This window comes from Podarcis melisellensis, assembly GCF_964234715.1.
Source record: "Podarcis melisellensis genome assembly, chromosome: 7".
Classification (NCBI taxonomy): Eukaryota; Metazoa; Chordata; class Lepidosauria; order Squamata; family Lacertidae; genus Podarcis; species Podarcis melisellensis.
The window spans coordinates 77296665-77324573 of NC_138539.1; the positions used below are offsets into that span (position 1 = coordinate 77296665).

The 27909-nt window shown below is 45.0% G+C and overlaps 2 long non-coding RNA genes across 4 annotated transcripts; one reads left to right on the forward strand and one right to left on the reverse strand.

The window, feature by feature from the left end:
• Positions 1-1192: 1192 nt before the first annotated feature.
• LOC309374298 lies at positions 1193-8260 on the reverse strand. The gene is made up of 3 exons (XR_014170490.1): positions 8112-8260; positions 2797-2998; positions 1193-1528 (listed from the first exon to the last, which is right to left on the reverse strand). It is a non-coding gene; the product is annotated as an uncharacterized lncRNA (long non-coding RNA).
• Positions 8261-8340: 80 nt separating this feature from the next.
• On the forward strand, positions 8341-26838 carry LOC309374300. 3 transcript variants are annotated; one of them, XR_014170495.1, is made up of 4 exons: positions 8341-8427; positions 9599-10110; positions 12415-12535; positions 26695-26838. It is a non-coding gene; the product is annotated as an uncharacterized lncRNA (long non-coding RNA). The 3 variants fall into 3 exon arrangements; XR_014170496.1 differs by lacking the exon at positions 26695-26838 and adding an exon at positions 17987-18337 and having other exon boundaries at positions 8343-8427; XR_014170497.1 differs by lacking the exon at positions 12415-12535 and having other exon boundaries at positions 8345-8427.
• Positions 26839-27909: the final 1071 nt, after the last annotated feature.

Consider the following 27909-nt stretch of genomic DNA (forward strand, 5'->3'; position numbering starts at 1 on the left):
AAATCCCTGACTATAGAGACGCTTGATAAGTAGAGCATGAGCCTCTTAATCTCAGGGTTGTGAGTTTGAGCCTCACATTGGGGAAAAGATTCCTGCATTCCAGGGGGCTGGCCTAGATTACCTTTGTGGTCCCTTCCAACTCAGAATTTCAGAGTTGGAAGGGACCACAAAGTTCATCTAGGCTACCAGGTGGGTATTTTTCTACCTATTATTCTAATATAAGATAATGTTGCTGGGTTTAGATTAAGGTTACCAGATTTTTTCCCATGAATCTGGGGACACTTGAAATACATACATACATACATACTACATGTTCTGGGCATTGATGCTGCAGCGATGGTGGTGGCAGAGGGGCAGCTGCTGCCTTGACCTCAGCTGCCACGTTTCCCCTTCCTCTGAGGCTTCTATCTCCTTTCTCCATGAGCCTGGGCAGTCCCTGAGTTGTTGGTTCTTTGGTGGTGGTGAGGAAGCGGTGCTTTGTGGGTCAGGTATGGAAGGCGGAGAAGAAGGGCCGAGAGTGGCGACAGCGGCAAGGCTCGGGCAGCGCAATGCCTCCCTTCCCATGAAAGCAGCCCCGATCACACTCCTACTGGCGTACAAGCAGGAGGGGGCAGGGATCCCTCAGCTGGGAAGGGAGGCTTCCTGTCACCTAACTGATAGATCCCTGCCCCCTCCTGCTTGCACGCAACCTCTGATAGGCAGCATGAAGCCTCCCTTCACAGCTGAGAGATCCCCGCCCCGATCATGCTTGCACGCAAGTAGGAGTTGGGAGGCTGCTCCGATAGGCAGCATGAAGCCTCCCTTCACAGCTGAGAGATCCCCGCCCCGATCATGCTTGCACGCAAGTAGGAGTTGGGAGGCTGCTCCGATAGGCAGCATGAAGCCTCCCTTCACAGCTTAGTTGCTGGGTTCAGGGAAGGTAGAGGCAGCTCGGAAGCTGCATCTTAGAGCCCCTGCACCACCAGCATCTGGGGACTTCTGAGCAGCTCCTGAAGCCAGCCAAAGCCAACTGCTCCAGGCTGCTACTGCTGCATTCACCGGGGACATTAGATTAAATCCGGGGACATTCTGGGGATGGAATTTGTGCAGGGGCTTATTTGCAAATCCGGGGACTGTCCCCAGGGAACGGGGACATCTGGTAACCCTAGTTTAGATCCTTAAACCCTAGTTTAGATCCAAACTAGAACAGATGTCAATTTATAATGGCACACATGACTTTAAAATGGTTCAATCTCTTTCTCTGCAGAGGGCAATGGGTGACATCTCACGATGTGGCAAGTTATGGGAGAGAAGGAATTGACTGACCTCTTTCTCATTCTTCCCCATCTCCTCCAATTGTTTGGGGATAGATAACTGCATACACGGATCCTGCATTGCTGGATGTCCTAATGGGTAGCACCAAGGCCCCTGGGATGATTTTCTGTGAGCTTGTAGCTGTATATGGTGCTTTCAGAGCATTAGGAACCTCTCACTCTCTCCTTTCTGTGGGGACTGCACTCTAAGCATCCTGCTGTTTTTATATCCTGCCCTAAAAAGAAATACACAGAATGAAAAGGAAGTAATAACTTCCAACTGATATGTTCAGCTGTACATGCAGAAATCTAGCCTGAAAACAATCTAGAATGATATATCTATATATCTATCTGAGGGGGTGCAAGGGTTTCCACCCATTGCTACAAACTAATAAGAAGTGAAGAAAAATAGATCGAAGCTGAAGATTTTTGGAAAAGAAATAACTCATTTGTTTATTCCGCTGATGGATTTTCTATTTTCTCCTGTGTGCAAAGCTGTTAGATTTAGAATGTCATTCATTCTTCAGTTGTGGAAGTGTAATATTATTTTAGGTATATTCTTGGAATTGGCAAACCCGATAAAATATTTATTAGATCTCAGATGATTGAAACCCAGAGTTCTCTCCTCCAGCAGTAGCTGGAGCAACAGGAACGTCCCCCCCCCCCCAGTGCACCACAATATTTATTAAGTTCCAAGATTATTCATTTTGGACACAAATGTGTCATGGAAGTTGCAAAACAAATGAGAATTGAGCCTAAAAGGGAAAGGAGAGGCTGTTCTGTGAACTCTCAATGCTGATCGTGTTGGTGACAACACTACTTTCCTTTAACAATTTCATCAACATTGTTTGGGTCAATATTATTGTGGAAGGATTTGCATTGTTCTGTTGATCACTTTTATCAGGCAGGCCTATGACCACCTAAATCTTTTCAGGGGAGCATTTTTTAATCTGGCCCATCCTTCCTAATTCCGCCAACCCCAGCCATTGAAACCATCCCACTTCCTTCTAAACAGTCCTCATTCCCTCCCCCCTTTTCTTCTTTGAGCACCATATACTGTATTTTTTGCTCTATAAGACGTACTTTTTCCCTCCTAAAAAGTAAGGGGAAATGTGTGTGCGTCTTATGGAGTGAATGCAGGCTGCGCAGCGATTTCTGAAGCTAGAACAGCAAGAGGGATCGCTGCGCAGTGATCCCTCTTGCTTTTCTGGCTTCTGGGATAGCTACACAAAGCCTCTTCAGGGTTTGTGTTGCTTCTGGGATTCAGAATATTTTTTTCCTTGTTTTCCTCCTCCAAAAACTAGGTGCGTCTTATGGTCTGTGCATCTTATAGAGCGAAAAATATGGTATATCAGGGCTTGACAATCTTTTTAGGCTATTGATACATTTTTATTTTTGAGTGAATGCCATAGTCGCCACCTGCTTGTTAAAGTTAAACATTTAATGTACATAAAATGCTGTGTTTGAATGCATTGTATTTGGAATACTGTAGAGAGAAGTTTACCTTAAAAAAGAGGATCCACTCTGGCTGAAAGCGGAAGGCTGGTGTTTTTCCACCTTGGTGAGTTAAACCAACCAATGACTCGTTACCCGGAAAACTGAGCTGCAACTCTCACAGCAGAAGAAGAAATCTGAGAAATCAGAGATGGCTAGTAGTAGCAGTAGCAGAGAAGCTTTGCAGTGATGAAGAAGCTGAGGATCTCTCTCTGGGATCAGAGAGAGGAAAGTTTACTGAACTGAGTAAAGGACATAGAGGACTGAACTGCATTGTTTGATTGCAGTGTGTTACTTTGTTATTTTGTTCTTGTAATTTATTATAACTAGATTTAAGACCCTTCAGCAGTAAAGCTTTGAAACTCATTATCAGAGTGGAAAGCTCACTTATTTCTACACGAGGCACAGGTCAGGGATTCCTCTGAACTCTTCCCAAGATCAGCCCCCATCCAAAAGACAGAAAGAGAGACACACACTTCACTTTTCCAAGGGATGTGGCTAAAAACAAGAACTGAACTGAGCCTTGAGAAGCCCATAGAGCTGAAAGAGGAAGTGGGAAAGAGGGTTACTCTTCCAACTTTGTCCTTCAGCTCTCTGTACTCTTTAAGATAGAAAACTGTAACCATCCTCACTATTTCATGACTGAGGGGAGATGAGTTGGGGGGGAGAGAGCTCAGAGGATTTTGGGGCACTGGGGAAGACCTCAGATTTCCCTTGATAATCATTTTAATGAGTGTGTAAAAAAGAACATTCAGTTAAATGGTTGCTGTTCATTCACAGAGGGGACAGGAAATTGCTACACATGTTGGCAGTGAAAAATCTGTCCCCCATCCAACACTGAGTGTTCTCCATTATTGTTATGTATATCTGCACCGGGAAATGCACCAGACTCTCTCTCTCCTCTTTTTTCTTGCATTCATCATCCATTGTGATGGGCATTCTGCAAGGGAGTAAAATTTCTTTTAAGGGCTCACCACATCCATCAGTTAGCTGGTATGGCTAATTACTTAATTGCAGAACAACAATTGGACTCCAATTAACCGGAGTCAACTTTCCCACCACGTCCACTGGAACATGTTTTGGTTCCCTGCTGCCTACTTCTTTCGCAAGCACTCCCCTTAATTTCTTGTTGCTGCGGACAGAGTCTTCCAGAGATGGACTGCCTTGGCTGAATGCAAGAGAGTGAGTGGACAGGTTCCAGCATTTGAGAAAAGGCAGATGGCTCATCACATATGGACAGAAGAAGCAGAACTGGATTTCATCCTGAAGATGTCAGAGGAATTTGCCATAGCCAAATATTGTATGCAAGGGCTCAGGCTGGGAAGAAAAGGGCATTTGATATGCAAATATAGCAGCCCCCTGCCATGTTCACCTCTCATTCCTCTTAGGATGTAGGCAGATTACCTGTTCTGTGATACTTTGGGTTTCCCCGATCCCAGCAGCTGCCAATGGAATGGAATGCAGATAAGTGAATGCACTATAAGATGTAGGCATTATGGAGAGGCTGGAGAACTTGATATGGGGGTGCTGGGTGTCTCTCCCCCCCCCCCCAGCAATGCTGTGTCAGCTGTAATATCTGATTCAGAGGCAACAAGTCTGTGGCCCTCAAGGTGTTGCTGGACTATGTATCAGGTGGCGCAATGGGTCAGCGTGTGTGGCTTTTAACCAGAAGGTTGGTGGTTGAGCCCACCCAGGGTGGGATTCTTACATTGCAGAGGGTCAGGATCCCTTCCAACTCTATACAGTGGTACCTCGGGTTAAGAACCTAATTTGTTCTGGAGGTCTGTTCTGAACCTGAAACTGTTCTTAACCTGAAGCACCACTTTAGCTAATGGGGCCTCCTGCTGCCACCATACCACTGCTGCACGATTTCTGTTCTCATCCTGAAGCAAAGTTCTTAACCCGAGGTACTATTTCTGGGTTAGTGGAGTCTGTAACCTGAAGCGTCTGTAACCTGAGGTACCACTGTAGTTCTATGATTCTATGACTCAGCTCTAACCATTGGCCATCCAGCTTGGGACTGATGGGAAAAGGCAGTGCAGCAATGACGTGAGAGTCACAAGTCCTGCAGCCTTGAACCTTAGGATGATATACATTTAAATGCTTTGCTTTATTATAGTTGGTCTAGAAACCTAAATGCATACAACGTCCCGCCCCATTATGTTCCAAATATTCCATGGAATACACAGTATAGATGGTTTCCTTGTTGCACCAAACAGCTGAATTAGAGTTTGATTTGTCTATATAAAACTGGCTCATTTCTTTCTGTTTGCCATTCAGTATCAAGGCCCTCTGAAAGGAGCAAATAGATGTAGAGTTGGGGGGGGAGGGGGACTAGATGCAGGGAGGAGCATATCTTTTATTTAAAGGTTAAAACTGAGTGAAATGCCTTGTTTTTATCTTCCTCTTTAAAGGTTTGTGTCTGTCTGAATGACCTTACAGTGTTTGAATTTGAAATTATAGTTTCATTACCTGGTTTCAGACAGGTTGTTGTCATGTATCGGCTATGTGGGGGGAGGAACAGAGAGCTGGGTGGGTTGAAATGAAACTAAAAAGCAATTGTGATTATGTGGTCAATCTCCTGTGTTTAGGTATAAGCTGGGCATGCACTAGATAAGACATGAGTGGCTTGTCACACATTGAGGCTCCCCACAGCTTGGCCTTCTCTTTGAAGATCCAGTTGTGATTCATTATAATCCAAACCAGTGGCGTAGCGTGGGGGGTGCAGGGGGGGCTGGCCGCACCAGGCGCAACATCTGGGGGGGGGCGCTCACACTCGCAACTCTCTGCCCCTACCTGGCTCACTCAGGGTTAGGGGGCGCAAATTACTTGCCTTGCCCCGGGTGTTGACAGCCCATGTTACGCCACTGATCCAAACCTTCATTGCCCTGATTAATATTTGCCTCTGTCTGTCTCTGATGCTATTGAGGATGGAATTGATGCAGAGAGCCCCTGACCTCATGGTCCCTTCCATCTACCAGATGGAGCTGCCCTGGACACAGAATTAACCTGCGCCTCCATGGACACCTGTGAGTCCAAAATGACTTCCAGGCTGCACACCTGGTCCTTCAGGGGCACAGTTACTCCATTCAGGACCCAAGAGTCCCCCACACCTGCCCACCCCCTGTCCTCCAGAAACAATACTTCTGTCTTGTTGGGATACAATCTCAATTTCTTTACTCTAGCCAGAAAAACAGAGCATCTCTTGACAGAAGAGCAAAGAGGAAGAATAAGGGTTTGGCAGATCCAGGGCTGCAGGTGGCAGTCCTCAAATCTAGACCTACTTTGCGACTCAAGGTCCTTGAAGTCCATGCCTTGAAGGCATGAGGGCTGGAGCCTGAAATCAATGCAGCATCAGATATCAGTACTGCTCTGTTGACCAGGCACAGGCAAAAAGCCAGGACTCTTGGTATTTTATACAAAGCCTTTCATGCCAGAGGCTTCATATTTTCTGCCAACTGCAGGGGCCACTACTACACCACCCTATTTGCTTTGGTGCTTAAGCAGTTATCTGACCCTTAGGTCTGAGCACATGCAGCCTAGGTTACTACAATATTTAGAAATCAGTTCCATGTTCGTTCTGATGATTCTAAGAAATTAATTCAGAAACTGGGGTACTTCCAATCCCAGGTTTCACTGATGAATTCTCTCTCTCTCCTCCCTTCACAAGGCAGATTGCCTCAGGCAGCCATGAAAGAATCTGGTAGGCCTGACTCTAAATACTTATTTCTATTGAAGTCCTTTTAATAAAACCACACTCTTACAGCAACTTACTGGGTTACGTCCCAATAGTGTTTGCTGTTGTCTATCGGCATAGGAATTCTTTGATAGGAGGCGAAGAAGGGATTTTGTTTTTCCCAAAGTAGGGCTTTTCTTAGGCAACCACACATGAATGAGCTATTTCTGACAGAAAGCCTAATTATGCCAATTTCGTGTTTGTGCACAGGAGTTCCAGAATATCCAATTACAATGCATTATGTTCCCCCCACCGTCACCACATCAGCAAACAGAATTTATTACAAAGGCGCAGAAGCTGTGCCTGAAAGCTACCTTGTCGTGAAGGCTGTGTCTTGAATTTAGTTTTCATGTCTGTTTTGCAGCACACAAAACATGTTTCCATAATCAGGATTCCGAAAGGGGGGTGTTGTTGGGTACGTTGAAGGAAATCGATGAATAAAAGATGTGAACATTGGATTCCAGACTCAGAACATGGTTTGTTCTAGCTATGAAACCCCATCCTGACTTAATATGCTGTTAAAACATTTGCTATACATAGAAGCAACGTGACCCTGTATTCTCTGGTGGGAAACCTGTGGCTCTCAGTGTTACTGGGCTACAGTTTCCATCATCCCTAACCATTGTAGTAGCTTGAGGGCCACAAGGGCTGGATCTACACTGATCTGTTTAACGTTATTTCCCCCTATTAGAACGATATTAAATATGTCATTCTAAAACATCACAGGGCATACTTGTTAATTAAAACGTATTTTACCTTGTTTCCCCCTGTCAAATGTAAGTAAGCCTTCCTTCCTTCCTTCCTTCCTTCCTTCCTTCCTTCCTTCCTTCCTTCCTTCCTTCCTTCCTTCCTTCCTTCCTTCCTTCCTTCCTTCCATGTCCTTTGTTATCTCCGCATGTCAGCCTTTCAATTTAAATGAAATTGAACACCGCCCCTCAGATACCATCAGAGGGGGTGGGGGTCAGGGTTTGAAAGCAGTGAAGAAAGGTAAAATGCTACATAGGGACACATGAACAGTGCTTCACCGATATAGCAGCATAAAATGGTTAAAAATCAAGCGATAAATAAGACAAGGTAATAATGCATTATTAATGTAAAAAGTAGGACACCATGTGTCCATCTAGGTTATGAAAACCATTCCTAAACCCTTCCTTAATGTTAAAAACCATGAGTGTAGATCTGCCCCAAAGCTGCCCTAGGTCCCTATGTTGTGTGCTTCTCTGTGTGGTGTGGGGGAAACCATGGTCTGCTCTGAGGAGAACTTAGCTGAACAGCACCCCATGTCTTTGGAGAAGGCAAGGTGAAGTCTTGCTAAACGGTCCAGATCCCCCCCCCCATTTTAAAAACGACATCCCATGCAGTAGCTCAGCTTTCCCCAGCCTGGTTCTCCCTTACAAATCCCACCAACAAAGCCAATGGTCAGGGATGAGGGGAGGTGTAGTACATGTGGAGGGTACCAGGCTATGCAAGCTGCAGTTGCACATTCCCAGGGAATTAATAAACCAGAGACTTCCCCAAGGTGTTTTTGGGACTGCCATATTTTAAACAATTCTGGAGTGCAGTAGGCCCTGCCTGGGCAGCCCACATACCTGGCAATAATAGCTGGACCATTTGTCACATCTTGTCAAGGTGTATATGGACCTCAAGAGTTAAAGTTGGCCAGTTGTTAGCTTCTATTTCAGGGCACTCTTTCCATTCCCACCCTACCTGGAGGCTTCATCAAGCATCTAAGACCATTCACAGTGCAATCCTGTGATGTAATAACAGCACTGGGTTACCTATTATGATGCTGTCCATGGTTTCCTAGCAGAGAGGAGGAAAATCAACAGCTACAGTTTTTAACAACATGCAGCGATGTTGATGCCATTTGGCCCTTGTATAACACTTTTCTCTGAGCTTTCAAAGGTGGGTCAGTATTGCCATACATTATTTCCCAAACTGACAGGAAAGCTTCACCTCTGATATTTTACCTAACTCAGCTGTGGCCAAGTCAGTGGGCTGCCCAAGGGGCACAGAAATCACTGTTTTAAAAGGGAAACATCTCTGAGAAAGGTGGCAGACCAATGCAGATTCAACTGCTTTAGTTAGTCCTCGCTGATTTTGATAGAACAGACTTATATGCACTTACAGAATCTTTAAACACTCAGCTAATGTGGCGCTGTGGGTTAAACCACAGAGCCTAGGACTTGCCGATCAGAAGGTCAGCGGTTCAAATCCCTGCCATGGGTGAGAGTTCCTGTTGCTCGGTCCCTGCTCCTGCCAACCTAGCAGTTTGAAAGCACCTCAAATTGCAAGTAGATAAATAGGTACCGCTCTGGTAGGAAGGTAAACGGCATTTCCATGCACTGCTCTGGTTCGCCAGAAGCAGCTTAGTCATGCTGGCCACATGACCCGGAAGCTCTACACTGGCTTCCTTGGCCAATAAAGCGAGATGAGTGCCACAACTCCAGAGCCAGCCATGACTGGACCTAATGGTCAGGGGTCCCTTTACCTTTACCTAATGGGCATTTGTAGGTAGATGTAAGCTTCCACCTATGAGTTCCTCACTGGTAGCTTACGTAAACTAGCTGCTAGGTGCTGATGTAAATTGACACAGTCAAAATAATACACCAATCTGCTATAGTGGGAAGCTGGATTCTATCTCTCCTTTAATCTTCCCTGGCAAAACTGGCAAAAGCTGAGAGGCCAATTTTTTTTACCTGGACTACATATCATCGCTTGATCAGCTCTGTTCTGTTTAAACGTTATAAAAGACCTATCCCTTGGTTGAGATATCAAGAGCAGCATGCCTGTAGTCCACGGCTCTGTCAAGAACAATGTGTGGCATCTGGTCTCCTTCTGTCATATGTAGAGATTGTTGGTTGTTCATTTGAGGGACAATGTCAGAAGGAGCAGAAGCTTAAAATGCCACCTTGATGGTGGACCATTAGATGGCTGTGACAGTGCCACTCGGCAGGTATATTTGAAACGGGGGATTTGTATGACTCACTCTTGTATCACAACTGAGGGCTTATCTGTATTAATGGATACGAAGGCTGGGTCAGAGTAAGTTGGAATTTTCATCAGTATTATACAGTGTGATGCTCTGGCAGTTTTGAAAGGCTCCACTTCAGCAGACCTCTATCATTTCTAAAGACAAAACGCCGAAAAACAAGAGCATCTGTGATTACTTGCATTCCTCCAGTATTACAGGTCAGCTAAGCCAACGCTTATCATTATAAATCATTTTATTTCCACCGTTGTTGTGGCTTGAGAGCGTTTAGTTATAGGATCAGGAGGCACAGAAGCGAGTGCAGAGAAATTTGAGAACAGGGTTAAAATGAGGAGAGCGGCCATGATCGGGTGCTGTACTTATTACAAACCTGTCACTTCGAGTCACCTTTCTTGTTAGTTGTTCCTTGCCAAGCAGTGGAGTGTGGCAGCCAGAATGCAGGGAGCCGGAGGTGAAGTTACAGTGGGAGATCAGACTTGGAAAGGTGCAGAGATGCAAGACCAGATAGAATGTGAAGTGGAGCACAAGATTCTCACTGGCGGGAGACAGAGCAGTTGAGTAACAAGCACCACCAAAAGGGGAAGAAATACATCAGGGTAAGATAATGGAACAGATGAGAGCTCGGTGATATCATGTTGTACAGTGCCTTTCTAAATAAGGTGTTTTATAAATAAACAATATTTTATTTGTTTCCCAAGTAATTATTATTATTATTATTAGTAGTGGTGGTAGTAGTAGTATTTTTATTAAAAAAGGTAATGATAAAGGACCCCCGGACAGTTAAGTCCAGTCAAAGGCAACTATGAGGTCGCGGCGCTCATCTTGCTTTCAGGCCGAGGGAGCCAGCATTTGTCCACAGACAGCTTTCCGCGTCATGTGCCCAGCATGACTAAACTGCTTCTGGCGCAACGGAATACTGTGATGGAAACCAGAGCACATGGAAACGCTGTTTACCTTCCCTTCGCAGTGGTATCTATTTATCTACTTGCACCGGTGTGTTTTCGAAATGCTAGGTTGGCAGGAGTTGGGATGGAGTGACGGGAGCTCACCCCGTTGTGGGGATTCGAACCGCCGACCTTCTGATCAACAAGTCCAAGAGGCTCAGTGTTTAGACCACAGCCCCACCCGTGTCCCACACTGTTATGGAACATTCATTCCCAGACACCAGTTGATGAGAAAGTTATTAACATGTAAGTAAGTCAGCCCAGGATTGTTAGTGGGAAGTTTACAGTGCAATTCTATGCATGTCTACTCAGAAGTGTGCCCTGTTGAGTTTAATGGGGCTTCCTCCAAAATAAGTGGGAATAAGATTACAGAAACCAGAGCGCACGCAAAGGCCGTTTACCTTCCCGCCACAGTGGTATCTATTTATCTACTTGCACTGGCGTGTTTTCAAACTGCGAGGTTGGCAGGAGCCGGGATGGAGCGACGGGAGTTTACCCTGTCACAGGGATTCGAACCGCTGACCTTCTGATTGTATTTGCTTCTGGGTTACATTGGTAATAAAAAAGGTAAAGGTAAAGGACCCCTGGACAGTTAAATCCAGTCAAAGGGGACTATGGGGTTGCGGTGCTCATCTCACTTTCAGGCCGAGGGAGTCGGCGTTTATCCGCAGGCAGCTTTCCAGGTCATGTGGCCAGCATGACTAAACCGCTTCTGGTGCAACGGAACACCGTGACGGAAACCAGAGCACACGGAAACACTATTAATATTATTATTATTATGGTTCATGACATAAAAATGTGAGATATAAAGTACAAAATACATAATAAAACAAAAACAAATAAATAACCCCCACCTCTTCCCACAAACACATATTAAAAGGTGTTAGAGGTTAATCAACCAAAGGCCTGGTTGAAGAGGAATGATATGGGAGATACATGTTTTGTTGCAGCTGGGGCAGAAGAAGGCGTCTGGTTTTGCTGCTGCAGATGCACCATGGCGTTTCCTCTCTCTGCGCTCCTCTTGGTGGTCATTCCTCCTCTGGCCGCTGCTATAAATACACGACATGATTGCCTGTCTCCAGGCACCTTAGACGTACCAGCAGTGTCTAAGGCTGCCGTTTCCAACCTGGTACCCTCCAGATATTTTGGAATACAGCTCTTGGCTTTTTGTTGTTGTTGCATATACTATTTTTATTTATTTTTTTACTGAAAACTCTGCTTTTCCTGGATTGAGCATGCAATTTTTTTCATTCTCCCTAAATGCAATAAACACACACTCCTTCTCTCTTTCGTAATGTGGACAGAAAGGGGTTCTATTCCTCCCCCCTCATGGACACTTTTTCTTTCTTCCTTAGTTAGGCAGAGAGCCAAAGCAAGGCTGTCTAATTCATCTTCTCCCCAGCCATGATTCCTCATGTTGAGGGTCAATGTGTGTTGCGCAGTAGGGCATTGATTTGCTGCATGTAGCTCTCCTTCCTTTTATTTTTCATCATTAGTACCTGACTCAGTACCTGGTGACGGGCTGACTGCTACCACCGAGATCATGCTATGAAGAACTATTTTTTTCCCCAACAATTGAGATGAAACGCCTGGGTGTGTGTGTGTGTGTTTTTATTTATTTAAAAAATGATTTGGTATGCCAGCTTGACAGCTGGATCATTAGAGGCATGAAAAATGCATGGGGTATTTAAAAACAAAAAAAAAATGTGGCTGATACGCTGTGCTTGCAGGTAACAGAACAAATCTACATTTGTAAATTGTCTCCCAAAAATCAGGAATCCAGGAAAAGAAAATGCCTTTGGTCTGTAGAAAGGAATTTATTTAATTAATTAAACCTGCCATAGCAATTGACATAATACGTACTGTTCTCTGGTCTTTGCTGTAGACCATTTTGAAAGGCCCTTCTTCCATTTTAGGGACGATAATGTTTATGTTTTTTTAAAAAAATAATCTTAGGAATGATAATGCTACAGTCTTGTCAGAGAAAGATGCTGCACTTTATTAAAGAAGTCGTGATCAAAGAGAATGGCACTTCAGAATCCCGAAAAATGCATTCAGAAGGGAAACTGGATGTACGGTAGGAGTAATATAGGTTTGCTTTTGCACTAGGAACCAGTCCCAAACAAAACTGATCTTAGCCTCATATCTGAAGCACCCAAAGCAGTTGTGTGTCGAGGTCCCCAGGGCCACCCCAATAACTCACACATCAAACAGAAATTTTTGTTTAAGGTTTTTGGCATAATTTTGGCCACAACTTTATTAAAATACAAAAATGTGAGTGGTTGCTTCGGCATTGGTTGTGACTATCTGCCCCATGGGGGACAGACTGACATTCCACATGCCTGCGAACGTCAGAAAAGGGGAATACACTTGGGGGTAGCGACGGAGCAGGGAACCTGCCCTCAGCCCTCCCCAAATGCAACCAGGGGCTCTTGCATGGCCCTAGCCCCCTTGACAGGGTGGACAAAAGCAATAGTGAGCCCCTGTATTCCTTTAACGGAATCCCTTGCAGCAGCATTAGAGGGGCAGGCACAGCCAATCCATGCCCCTCAACCAACCAAACCATAAACCAATGCCTAACCGCAACCTTACAAGTTGTGACGATTTGCTATGCAGTAGGAAAAAACCAAATGGCCCCAGCCAATCAGCCAGATGGACAAAATTCCTACCGGGCCCCTGCCCCAAAAGCAGATGACCCCATAGGCATAGCAAGGTCAAAGCGAACAACCATAAATATAGGGAGGGGGGACGGGCAATCTGATGCACGGAGCGAAAAGAGGAAGCTCTACGCCCCGTGCAGGGAGTTATAGCATTTCTGGCTGTCAGTCAACAAATGGCAACATTAACTTCTTCCCAACAACAAGGGAAGCCCAATCACAAAAGTGGCCAACGATCAATTAGCCCGCCCCACAACGTTGGAGTGTCCTGTCAGCCCCCACCGCAACACGTGCTCTCCATGAAGGAGAACATGCTTAAACGTAAAACTAGGAGCTTGGCAGCCTCCATGAAGCTAGGAACTTGGACTGATTCTTTTCTGCTGCAAAGAGAAGTGTGATCTGCAGGGGAGAAGCATCCTGGGGGAGGGGGTGGTGACTTGTGCCTAAGAAGAGGCCATTCCAACATTTTCTCTCTCCAATTCTCTGGTGCAAATGGAAGAGGCACACTGCTTTGCAGTTAGGTCTATCAACCTGCATTGGTGTGTTGCGTGATGAGGTCCCCAAAACATCCCTACCCCAATAGCTCACACAACACACATAATTTTTGTTTAAGGTTTTTGGCATAATTTTGGCCACAACTTTATTTGCATACAAATTGTGAGTGGTTGCTTAGGCATTGGTTATGACTAGCTGTCCCCCCCCCCCCGCCTTGGGGGACAGCACTGACTCTTGGATTCCAGTGAGAGTCAGTGTGGAGGAACAAGATCAGGGATAACTGGAGCTGCGACACAGACCCTCAGCTACTCCCCGCATGCTCCCAGGAGCTTACGCGGCCCGCACCCTTCACCAAGGGTTTGGACGAGAGGATGGTAAGCCCCTGAATTCCTTTAACGGAATTCCCGTGCAGCAGCAGCATTGGAGGGGCAGGCACAGCCAATCCATACCCCTCCACCAACCAATTTAACCAATGCCTAAAAGCCAACCTTACAAGTTGTGACGATTTGCTACGCAGTAGGCGAAAACCAATTGGCACACACTAATCAGCCAAAAGGAAAAATTCCTACCAGGCCCCCGCACCAATGCGAACGACCCCATGACAGGCATAGCAAGGTCAAAGCAGAAGCCCCATCAAGGGAGGGCGGGCGGGTGATCTGGTGTCCACAGCGAAAGAGAAAGGAACAAGCTGTGGACCTTGTTTAAATAACCTCTGATCCCACCCCTAAATTGGCAACATCAAATTTACCCCAGTAACACCAACCACCAATCTGATCCGAGCCCTTTGAATCTAACCTGCCAGGCAACTGTGGGGGTGTTTTGTTTGGCCCCATCCGCAACACGTGCTCTCCTTTAATGAGAACACACTTTGCCAACATCAACTTGAAACGAGCCTGGAAGCACAGGCTTGAAGTGCATCCTCGAGGCTCACCGGAAACATCTGCTTAGCAACGTAGATTCTCCTGAGCAACAGGTATCTTCATCAAGGCATGTCTGGAGAGGGACAGGTTGGTGGAAGGGATACAGGTCGGAGCGAAACAATACAAACTTAAAGCGTTTGCAGATGACTTAGTTCTGACATTACAGGAGCCAGAATCTAGTACGAAAAGAGTACTACAACTAATCCAGGATTTTGGTCGGGTGGCGGGATTTAAACTAAATAAGCAAAAAACCAAGGTGTTGGGAAAAAACTTGACAGATATTGAGTCGGAACGGTTTCAGAGAGAGACAGAGTTAACTGTGGTTAAGAAAGTTAAATACCTAGGGGTAAACATAACAGCAAAGAATTTGAGTCTGTTTAAAGATAATTATGAAAAATGTTGGTCTGAAATTAAGAGAGACTTGGATAGCTGGTCAAAATTGAAACTTTCATTGTTAGGTCGAATAGCTGCTATTAAGATGAATGTATTGCCAAAAATGTTATTTTTGTTTCAGACATTGCAGATTGTAGATAAAACGGAGTGCTTCCGGAAGTGGCAGAAAGATATCTCCAAATTTGTCTGGCAGGGCAAAAAGCCCAGAATTAAGTTTAAGATATTAACGGACGCAAAAGAAAGAGGGGGCTTTGCCCTGCCAGACTTAAAGTTGTACTATGAAGCCGCAGCTTTCTGCTGGCTAAAAGACTGGCTACTTCTGGAGGACACGGATGTGCTGGATTTGGAAGGTTTTAACAATGCATTTGGATGGCATGCATATTTATGGTATGACAAGGTTAAGATCAACAAGGTCTTTAAGAACCATATTGTCAGAAAAGCAATATTTAATGTCTGGACAAGATACAAAGACTTATTAGAAAACAAAACACCGAGGTGGCTGTCACCTTTGGAGGCCAAGGCCCGAAAAAGACCCAATATGGAGGCCAATTGGCCAAAATATTGGGAAATACTAGAAAGGGATGGAGACAATTGGAAACTGCAGAGTTTAGAGAAAATGAAAGATAAAGTGCGAGACTGGTTACACTATGCTCAGATTAAGGAAGTGTTTAAGATTGATAAAAAGTTAGGATTCCAGGTGGAGAAATCGAAACTGGAGACAGAACTGCTAGAACCTAAGACCAAGGTACTTTCAAAAATGTATAACTTGCTGCTGAAATGGAACACACAAGACGAATTGGTTAAATCGGCTATGATAAAGTGGGCCCAGGATATTGGGCACAACATTATGTTTGAGGACTGGGAAAGGTTATGGACTATCGGGCTGAACTTCACAGCATGTAATGCTCTGAAGGAAAATGTAATGAAAATGATATATAGATGGTACATGACCCCAGTGAAATTGGCTAAAATATACCATTCGTCTGATAACAAATGTTGGAAATGTAAGGAAAATGAAGGAACATTCTTTCACCTCTGGTGGACCTGCCCTAAAGTGAAGGCCTTTTGGGAAATGATATATAATGAGTTAAAAAAGGTATTTAAGTATACCTTCACCAAGAAACCAGAGGCCTTCCTTCTGGGCATGGTCGGCCAGAACGTGTTAAAGAAGGATAGAACATTTTTTATGTACGCTACAACGGCGGCAAGGATACTTATTGCTAAGAGCTGGAAAACCCAAGATCTACCAACACTGGAAGAATGGCAGATGCAGCTGATGGACTATATGCAACTGGCTGAGATGACTGGCAGAATCCGCGACCTGGGAGAGGAGAGGGTTGAAGAAGACTGGAAGAAATTTAAGATTTATTTACAAAAGTACTGTAATTTGGTTGAATCCTAACAAGGAAGCCAGAGCAGAAATAACTGTCTACCATTAAATTATAATTTTTTATTTGAGTTTAATCTAAATATTGCACTTAAGAGTATAAACAAGATGATAATTTGCTTGGAAAATTCGTTTTTAATGATGAGAGTGGAAGCGGGAGACGTGAGGGAGTCCGCAATAGAATGAAAAGATGTTATGAAACCTATTTTGTTTGTTAAATATGTATCTGTAAAAAATCTTAATAAAAATTTTTATAAAAAAAAAAAAAAAAAAGGCATGTCTGGAGAGATGGAGCTGAATTTGAGGCACTCAGTGTTGGTCCGTGTGGCTGCCGGAATATGTGGAAGTCTGGATGAAGCAGAGATCTGTAAATAGTTTTGTTTCTAGTTTTATATGTAGACCAGTAGTGCTATGCAACTTGTAATGTAAATAATAGAGACTTTAGAGAAGAACTGGATGGGTGAGGTGGTTATTCCTTGGTAATTCGTCAAGAGAAGGCTGGACTGCCGCGGCTGTGAAGATGCAGAAAGACTTTCTGCTTAACTCTGCTGAGACAGAGAAAATAAACCCCAGGAGTTGACACTTATGCAATAACAGCCTGAATCTCTAGACCCATGTTTGCCACCAAACATCTAGCTTCAGTCAGAATGGCCAGGGAAATGGATACATTTCACTATTAAAAGGCTTATGACTCCTGCTTTAAATGATCCGTAGAAAATATCGCCTTAGACAGTATACAGTTGCTAGCATTGCTTTTTAAAAAATGCATGAATTGGTCTTTGCATACCTAATGTAAGGTTGTGCATTACTTTGTCACCATAATCAGCAGCAAGCTGCTTTCCTATGTGCTACATGGCAAATAGCATTCTGGACAATCCAAGCTGGTCATTAAAAATGTATATTTTGGGATTTGGATCTCCAATGGCCTTAATTATCTTAAGTTTTTCCAATACCCTCTTTCTGGACACCGTGAAGAGCCAACAGATTTTATATTGGTGGTCATTGCGTTGCACAAGGCATGTTTTCTCCCCCCCCCCCCCAATAAGCCCATCTTGTATCAATATAAAGCATTGTTATGCTGCCTTGCTTATTCAATAAGCACTAATAAATAGAACATGCAAAAAGGTAGTGCTGTTTTTGAATAAACAAGATAGCCAGAATGCTAGCAATGGTTAGTAACAGTACTACGGATTTTCTCCAATTGGATTGGCAGATTAAATGTTCCTTTGGCGTACATGTATTATTCACAGAATAAAACAGTAGCAAAAAGTGTAGATTAGGTAGAGAACAACTCCCTATATTCTGTTCTGCTCTTCCAACCTTCTGACAAGAAACAGCCTAGGCTTCCTACATAGGACTGCCTTTGCACACTATATATGTTTGATATTTGTACTCAATATAAAAAAGAAATCAATCTGAAAACCAGCTTTGTCATTAACAGGAGGATGGTAATTTAAACTATATTAAAATGCAGCTAAAATTTTAAATGTAACAATGGCCGAGCTTTGCAAAGAGTTAGTAGGCATACCATTCTGCTGCAACAAAAATAGCAGTACCTTGTGATGCCCTGAAGACAAATAGATTTATTATAGCATAAACTTTGTTGGAGCTGAGTTCTACAGTAAATCTATTAAGTCTCTAAACTGCCACAATAACTCTCTTCTTCTTCTTTTAAGGAATGAAGTTTGGGTGAATCCAAATTTTTAAACCAGTCCCACAAACCCCACACTTTATTGAAGCTAACAGGCCTGTGAACAGGCAGTCCTTCAGTAACCTCCGAAGAGAACACATTGCAAACAGACTCCTGTTCTCCTGGGTGTAGATCAAACTTGAAAACAGTGACACTTCCATTTATGAGAGCAACTTCAAAGATGCAGTTATGGTCACGACTTGTAAACAGAACTCCTGTAGCAAGCAAAATGGTCATTAAAAACAAGCAAACAAACAAGAAAATTATTTGCTACTTTTTCATTTTAAAGTCTTTGTGCCTAGGGCTCGTTGTAGACAGAGACTGGGGCTGGCAATAACTGAGATTTCACTTTAAGTTAAGTGAAGAGTTTCAAGTATAGTGGTACCTCGGGTTCACCGAACCCAGAAGTACTGAAACAGGTTACTTCTGGGTTTCGGCGCTCGCACATGTGCAGAAGCACTAAATTGCGCTTTGCGCATGCACAGAAGCACCAAATTGCGACCCGCGCATATGCAGACGTGGTGTTACGGGTTGTCCGCACGGATCATGTTTGCAACCCAAGGTTCCACTGTACAAGCTTTATATAAAAAGGTAAAGGTACCCCTGCCCGTACGGGCCAGTCTTGACAGACTCTGGGGTTGTGCGCCCATCTCACTTAAGAGGCCAGGGGCCAGCGCTGTCCGGAGACACTTCCGGGTCACGTGGCCAGCGTGACATCGCTGCTCTGGCGAGCCAGAGCCGCACACGGAAACGCCGTTTACCTTCCCGCTGGTAAGCGGTCCCTATTTATCTACTTGCACCCGGAGGTGCTTTCGAACTGCTAGGTTGGCAGGCGCTGGGACCGAGCAGCGGGAGCGCACCCCGCCGCAGGGATTCGAACCGCCGACCTTTCGATCGGCAAGTCCTAGGCGCTGAGGCTTTAACCCACAGCGCCACCTGCGTCCCCTGTACAAGCTTTATATAAACTATGTTAAAATCAAGACAAATAACTTGTCAACTGCCCTGGGAAAAATGGGATACCCTGTTTTTTCTCGTGAGAGGGCAGTGGCCAAAATGGTCGCAACAATCTCACACAATTTTGGGATGCACTTTGTCTGGCATGGTGCCCCATAACACACGTTTTGGGGTGCCATGCAAGATCACTGTCCTGGAAAAAGCACTTTTTGCAGGGCAGTGATCTTGTGGGGCACCCTGTAAGGTAAAAACCCCCATATAAATCTTGCCATTCTCTCCCAAGAGACTGATGCAATGACTCTTGCATTGTGTAACTGTATGATATTCCTGGCCCAAGCAGAGGAACTGGTCCCATCAGTGTAGGGGCTGGAACTTGCATCCTAGAACTGGTGCAAAAGGGCAAATTAATCCTTCATCTTTTTATCATGAATAATTCTACTGGGTTCGTCAAAAAGCTGCCTGAGCACAGACGCAAAGACTGCCTGCTAACCAGTATTTTGATCACAGCTTCAACAAGTAAACACTGTTCTGTCAGTCAGGTAATAATGGGGTGTAAGGACTGCAATAACCCTCCATGGGTTTTCCCTAGGTTTGGGTCCCATTTTTTTAGGTCCCATTCCTTGCCCCCTTTGTTATGCCTGGTTCCACTGGGGGCTGGGCAAAATTTGGAAGTCAAAAGTTGGAAATCTTGACAGTGTGGGTTTGGGTGGTTGTGGATTTCCAGGGAAAGACCCAAAACAACACAATGAGGAGAGCATTTCCTAAGTGAAGAGGCTGTTCATTACACAGAGTGCTAATTACAGAACTGTACGTTTGCCTTCCTATTTTTGTTTTGTTTAGAGAACAATTTCCCTCTCTTATGAATTCATGAAGCTGAATCACTCTGCATCCTTGCACTACAACCTGTTATTCATTCAGTGATGTTTTCATTTTCCAACGCCCTGTCTGACTTTGCGGATAAGTTTGCAAAGTGGTGTAATGCATCATTTATGTTTTCCCACCTTTCTTGACTGATAGCCTTCTTGACTGTCAATTGCATGGTAATATTCTGCAAAGGAAAGGAAGTATGTCTGTGCCTGCATGGGAGATTTTGTTGTCCTGGAACTCAAGTGCATCCACCTATGAACAAATGCACAAAATAAAAAGCATAAGCTGGGATTACAGAAGATCATTTGATAGACAACAAAGGCCCCAAGAGAAGGCATTTAGAGATGAGTATGGGAATAAATGAAGCAAATGTGATCTACTTAGCTGAGCAAGAGTCTCTGAGCAAAGGGAAGCATAATAGCAAGACTTCTCTTACTAATGAGATGGTGCATCTATAATATATATTATAATGAAATTTCCAAAATAGTAATTATAGGGATGGGGCTGTAAGTGTCAACTACTGTATAACGTGACAGTCTTTCCTATTGCTTACTGTAATAAACAGCTTAACAAAATTGATCATGTAACTCCAAAGGTTTCATCACAACTCCAAAGGCTTCAGTAAAAACTGTTAGGAGCTAGATAATGTTTATGTGGCATTGTGGTCTAAACCACTGAGCCTAGGGCTTGCTGATCGGAAGGTCAGAGGTTCGAATCCCCACAACAGGGTGAGCTCCCGTTGTTCAGTCCCAGCTCCTGCCAACCTAGCAGTTCGAAAGCACGTCAAAGTGCAAGTAGATAAATAGGTACCACTCTTGAGGGAAGGTAAATGGCGTTTCCGTGTGCTGCTCTGGTTTCACCAGAAGCGGCTTAGTTATGCCGGCCACATGACCCAGAAAGTGTCTGCGGACTAACATCGGCTCCCTCGGCCAGTAAAGCGAGATGAGCGCCACAATCCCGGAGTCGTTCACGACTGGACTTAACTACCAGGGGTCCTTTACCTTTTTTCATGTTTATATATGCTATACTGGCAAGTTGCAGTGCCTGTGTTAAATGTGTCTTGTACACATCCCTGAATCAAAATCGAAGATCGGAGAAGCAACTCCACCCAAGCAACCAATCCTTCCATTGTAGTAAAATGTGAGACCCCATGGCCATTTCCAGATGACCTGTTTATTGAGCATTCATCCTGGTTTGTTTGCACAAAGTTTCCTGGGAGGTTACATGATGCCAGCTATTTATTCAATATTCATTCTTATTTGTTTGCTGGACAGAACTCCAGCCAAGTAGTTGGCCTGTACTTTATGAGCACATAGCTGCCATCCTGAAGCTCTCATGGTAAAAAAAATGGGAGGGGCTGAACCTAGCACCCATTTTTCAGTATTGCACCTAGCACCAGCTGAGAAGATCTCCCACAACTGGTGTTCTGAAGCTGTTGCCGTCAAAAGGGAAGTGAGATACCAGTCAGGGATCCATCTAACTTGCTTTTGACACCCCTGTTTTGCACTACCTGCCCAGATCCTACTATGTTGCTGCCATTTTGAAAGGAGAGGCAATGAAATGTACAAGTGTCTTTACTTTATTCATCCAAGCTCAGTTGTGTACATCCCAACCAACCCTTTCCATCTGAAGGCAACTGCGAAAGGGGCAAGAAGATCTGCCACATTTACTAAGTTGCCCTGAACACTTTTATGGAAAGATGAGACATATGTATAAGAAACAATGTCAGCCACATAATTTATTTTTTTGTTTTTAGTAACTGTGAGTTGTCCTAAAGGTCTGGATCAGTGCTTGAATTATTGGGTTGGGGGCTGTGAGGAAGACAGGAGGGCCCTTAGTGATACCCAACAGCTTCATCACCTTACACCCTCCAGATTGTGCCATTTCTTTCCCTACGCTGTAGCCATATTAAAATGGTATCTAAGGAGACTATTATAGAAAGTTAAATGCAGTGTGGTACCCTCAGCGCTTCCTAAAATTTGTTCACTGTCTTGATACTGAATGCAACATTCAAAAATACAGAACCCTAGTTTCACTGGAGCCGGGCAGCTTTGCTAAACTACATGTTAATTCCCCTTTAGCAATGGGTATGGAAAACTGCATGCGAGCTACTTCATGTGATGGCCTGGGATTTGGACTCGGAGGCTGAACCTGAGGAATCCCAGCCTGCACAGGAGTCCCCGCCTCCAGAACCAGATGAGCCGGGGCTGGGGCTTGAGCCTGGAGGGTCCTCACCTGTCCTGAATCCTCAGGTTCAGGCACCAGCTGAGTCTGCTCTGGCTCCTGAGGGGATGGAGGACCCATTGCCTGCAGGTGCTCCACTCTCAGCCCTGTCAGGGGAAGCTGAGGTTGCCTCTGGGTCCGGTAACCCTCCAGCCTTTCCTGAGCTGCAGAGGCTCAGGGCAGATAGGCGGAGGGAACTAAGGTCCTGCAGGAGGAGTGCTCTCCTCCAGGCCAGGAGAGACGAGTCACCTGTGGACTGGGGCCGCCCTATGCCTCGGGGCAGATAAAAACCAGCCAGCCCCAGTCCCAGGTTGCGGGAGCAACATTGCTGGTAGCCTGTTCCTGCCTGCACCCTGTCCTGCTCTTCTGCCAGAGTTCCTGACCTCACCTGACTCCCTGCCTTGGAACCACCTTCAGCCTTGACGGACAGCCTCAATGCCGCACCCTCGACCTTGGCCTGACTCAGACCTTGCCGCATGGTTAACCCTCGGGACCAGCACACTTCAGTTCTATTGACTTCAGCTGGATTCAGGCAAACTAAATGTGTGCCGGTTTGCAGCCTTTGGTGGTAGGCATTTTTGAAATACCACAAAAGGGAAATGGTAGCAGTGCCAAGAGAGCCAAGGTTATGCAAGGTCGTACAACTGTTTTGACTTCTTCCTACTGTGATTTCCTCCCCATCAAACCCCCGGTAGAACTATCCTCACAATGGCACATATCTAATTAAAGTCAGTGGCAATTGAACAACCATGCACCCAGACTTTTATAAAAGATGATTTATGTGTCTGAATGGAGAATGTAATCCTGATTTTCTTATTCAATTAAATGTTTAAGTGCTCTATAGCATCCAAATGAAGGTTAAGTTCTAAGTGATTAAGATCAGTTGCACTGAAGAGTTTTTAACAAGACAAGACTTATATGATAACCTGGTTATAAAATCTGAGCTTTTCAGAGCGGTGAAAGCTAACGGTAGGGAATGGACCTCCAAGGTTGCTGAAACTAGTGAGATTTACCCAGTGCTATGTTTCCAGAGTTTTCTTGGCAGGGATACTGGAGTGGCTTGCCGGTTCCTGCTCCAGGTGGATCACGTTTGGTCAAAACTCTCCAATATGACCTGTCCATGTTGGGTGCCCTGCTCGGCATAGTTCATAGCTTCTCTGAGTTATTCAAGCCCCTTCACCACAGCAAGGCAGTGATCCATGAAGAGGGCTGGATGAATCCCTAGCTGGAATTAAGATTGCCGGAAGAAATATCAACAACCTCAGATATGCAGATGACACAACACTGATGGCAGAAAGTGAGGAAGAATTAAAGAGGTGAAAGAAGAAAGCTCAAAATATGGTTTGAAGCTCAACATCAAAAAAACTAAGATCATGGCCACTGGTCCCATCACCTCCTGGCAAATAGAAGGGGAAGAAATGGAGGCAGTGAGAGATTTTACCTTCTTGGGCTCCATGATCACTGCAGATGGTGACAGCAGCCACGAAATTAAAAGATGCCTGCTTCTTGGGAGAAAAGCAATGACAAACCTAGATAACATCTTAAAAAGCAGAGACATCACCTTGCCAACAAAGGTCCGTATAGTTAAAGCTATGGTTTTCCCAGTAGTGATGTATGAAAGTGAAAGCTGGACCATAAAGAAGGCTGATCGCCGAAGAATTGGTGCTTTTGAATTATGGTGCTAGAGGAGACTCTTGAGAGTCCCATGGACTGCAAGAAGATCAAACCTCTCCATTCTGAAGGAAATCAGCCCTGAGTGCTCACTGGAAGGTCAGCTTAGGAATAAAGCTCAAATGATTCAGATTTAGGATGGTGTGGGCACAGAGCACAAAACTGAAGGGGTGCATCTTCATCATCTACCGTATTTTTCGCTCCATAAGACACACCTGACCATAAGACACACCTAGTTTTTAGAGGAGGAATGCAAGAAAAAAAATATTTAAAGGGAGCGCTGAGCAGAGCCTGTATGCATCCCAGGCTCTGCTCAGCGCTCCCTTTCACGAGCCGTGTGGAACGTGTGTGCGGCGCTTGCAGGCTTTTCCCCACAGAGAGAGAAGGGCAGCCCGTCACTGACGGATTGCCCTTCTCCCTCCTTGGGGAAAAGCCCCCCACACGCTCTGCGCGGCTCTTGCGGGCTTTTCTGGGAGGAGGGGAAAGGGACAGAGAGGCTAAACCAGAAGCTAGAACAGCAAGAGGGAGTGCTGGACAGTGATCCCGCTCACTGTTCTGGCTTCTGGGATAGCTGCGCAGCCTGCATTCGCTCCATAAGACGCACACACATTTCCCATTACTTTTTAGGAGGGAAAAAGTGCATCTTATAGAGCGAAAAATACGGTATATTTATATGGGTAGCTAATCAAAGTTAGTGGGGGTGCCAAATGCTGTACTTGCTGAAGGTACCATATTACCCAATCCACGCCTGCTCAAATGCTGACTCAGCAGCAAAGCAATGCAAAATGGAGTGTTAAATAGAGCTGCAACTCAACCTGGAAACTGAAGACAGAGAAGAGTTTAGTATAGCGATTCTGATGACCAAGCGGAATGCATTAGCACTGCACCGGAGAATAAAGAGGTTTGACGACTAAGGAGGAAGGGAGGGAGGAAAACACTGGAAGTCTGACAAAAGTCCTGGTAGAGTCATTTTTCCTGCTTATATAGAAAGGAGAAAACCGGGGTGAAGAGATCACAAGGTCTGCCTTTGCCACAATTGTCTGAGAGATTTCCAGACCCTGTTAACAATAATTGCTGTGCGCTTGGCTCATCCCTGTTATCTTAAAACGTAGGTTGCGTGGCAAGTCCCCTCCCCCATGTGTAATGAAGACATTGGACACAGTAATTAAGGTTAATGGGCATAAAAAGGCCACAACTTTATTGATTACAGAATTGGAAGGTATTGGCCTTAGGCATTGGCTCCTATCGACTACCCGGCATGGGGACTGGGAAGGGTTGTTCACAAGCCGTGGGAGTCCTGTTGAAGTACGCCAACTAGGATCCCACGGGTGTCACCGCTCTGGGGCATGCCGGAGGCCCTGACCTCCCTAGGTTTCGGACAAGGCAACGCCCCCTGGAGTCCTCTACCGGACTACCCTTTTCATTTTGGAGAAGGTGATGGCGCTTCCTTCCCCCCTTCATTTGCATAACAATTGACCCCTGCCAATGCCTAACTGCCAATACCAAGTTGTGACGTTTGCTACGAGGTAGGTGAAAAAACCAAAAGGCTTGAAGTGTGCCAAATTGGAAAAATTCCTACCAGGCCCCCTACAGCGACCAACCGAAGTCCATAGCAAGGTCAAGCTAGCCAACCTAAAGCTCAGCTGGAAAGGGGCAAAGAGGGCGGTCCCCGGGCGTGCCTAGCCTTAAATAGGCTAGTCCACGCCTCCCCAGTCCACTGATTGGCGGGCCGGGTCGCCGACACGCCCGGGCATTCCCTGATCACGCGGGGGCAAAGGCCAGCCCCCGTGTGTGTGATGTGGGAGGGATTTCTGCCCGCAACCCCCTCTCCTCCCAGGTCGGAAATGGCTTTGTGGCAGGAAGGATAAGGACACACCATATCACGGGCTATCCAAAGATACAGCATGAACTGGCAAAGGATGACCTCGAGAAACACCCTTGGCAGGAGACAGCATAGCGTGAAAAACACGGAAGCAAGGAGGAAGAGCATAAAATAGGGGATTGCCGCTCCAGGCCAAGGTTTCAATACCATATGCTTCTGTCTCTGTGTTTTGCTTGTGCAGAACAAAAAGTATTGCTGTAAAACCTGCCCCACCAGATGCACACTTCCTTCTGAACAGGAGTTGGCTTCCTTAAAGGTCAGCAGATGGACAGGTGATGGATAAACCGCTAAGCTGAACAATCACACCCAAGAGTCAGTATTGTTAGGCGTTGGAGCTCTTATTGGAACACGAGTGCAGGAGAAGTTGGAGAGGCTGGCTGAAGTTTACTTAACGCTTTCTGAAACCAGAGACACACTCCTGGCTGTATTCACCAGCATATATCCAGTGGAACAGACTGTGCATTGTTATTAGCTGAAATAATTGACTGCAAGAGCTGCAGCTACAGCTAATTTAGTCAGGATTACTGTCTCAGGCTGTAGCTCCCAGTACTCTAATAGAGGTCTTGCTGAACAGTAATTATTGTACATGCCTGTCAACTACAAGAAGTATTTTGAGATAGTTTTTTATCATCAGACAAAAAAGTGCTGGAATTATTTATAGGTGCAACCAGAATATAATAAATGTTAAAGCAAGGCCGGCTCTTTTGCACATTCAAAACCTAATGGATTGTTGGGACTGTGGGTTGGTCTGTGTAGGATTCCTCCTTTGGAGTAGATTAGTGTGGGTTGTGTATTAGGGTTGTGCTGTGGCAAGTACTGAATTAAGGTGCTAAGCCTGAAGACCATGGAAGTGTTTAGTATCATTGTTTAATTGACACTGAAATAGTGAATGGCTGTGTGTATTGCTGAGAAAGTTTAACATCAGAAAATGCCACTGGAGTATACTAAGTGGTCTCTGAACTCCTTGATGGGTTGATTATTAACTACTGGTTTTTTCTGCTAGCTATCATGAGTGTTTAACCTTAAATCAGGTGACAAAGGTATTTGGTTGCAAATCTCCATTTTGAAAGAGAGTTGCCTTAATTCTTTGTTCCCAGGCTCTGTGGAAGTAAAGACGTGTAAATGACCATCTCCAGTGAGTGAATACAGGCAAAATGGAGACAGTAAGGAGAGACAGACCTTTGATTTTAGATCTGTTTGGAGTATTTCATATTTCATATTCAGCTGAGTCATTACTGGACTTGCACATGATCTTCTGGATATTTTGGAACTGTTTTATGTTCTGTTTTGGAGAAAGTAAAGCTTTAATTAAACTTATGGGCTTTGGAAATGTTTTATTTCCCAAAATGAACCAGTTTTTATGCATCCAGTCACTTTAAGCTGCACATTATTAACATCTGCAATAGAGAGAAGAAGGTGGCAGAAGAGCTTGGGCCTCAAATAGCTGTAAGGTAGGAAAGAAAGTGGGAAAACCGACCAGAGGCTCCTTCCTCCATTAGTGGATTGGCAGAATGAGGGGCCCTATATCAAATAGGCTAGGGATGAAGAACCTGTGGTTCTTCAGATGCTGTTTGACTAGGTAAAGGTAAAGGGACCCCTGACCATTAGGTCCAGTTGTGGCAGACTCTGGGGTTGTGGCGCTCATCTCGCTTTATTGGCCGAGGGAGCCAGCGCACAGCTTCCAGGTCATGTGGCCAGCATGACTAAGCCGCTTCTTGTAAAACCAGAGCAGAGCACGGAAATGCCATTTACCTTCCCGCCAGAGTGGTACCTATTTATCTACTTGCACTTTGACGTGCTTTCGAACTGCTAGGTTGGCGAGAGCAGGGACCGAGCAACGGGAGCTCACCCCATCGCAGGGATTTGAACCACCGACCTTCTGATCAGCAAGCCCTAGGCTCTGTGGTTTAACCCACAGCGCCACCTGCGTCCCTAGAGCTCCCATTATCCCATCATCATGCTAGCTGGGGTTGATGGCAGTTAGATTCCAACAAAATCTGGAGGGAATTGGTTCCCCATCCCTGCCAAAGATATTGCTAGATGAGTCCCACTCTACACAGAAGCATAAGAGTGAGATGGAGGAACATTGGTAGGGATGGAACTTTTGTCATGCTTAACACAAATTTGTATACCAGATGAGTCCACTTGTAATCTGAAGTCCTTAAACAGAAAAGTCTCTCCTCGTGATCACTTTGTGAATATATTTTTTATAAATGGGGAAATCTTGAATAGAACAGTGATGTTTGTATTTAAAATTACTATTCTTGAAAAGTGTTAGGAAAAGTAATAGCAATTTGCTGAGGAACCCTTCA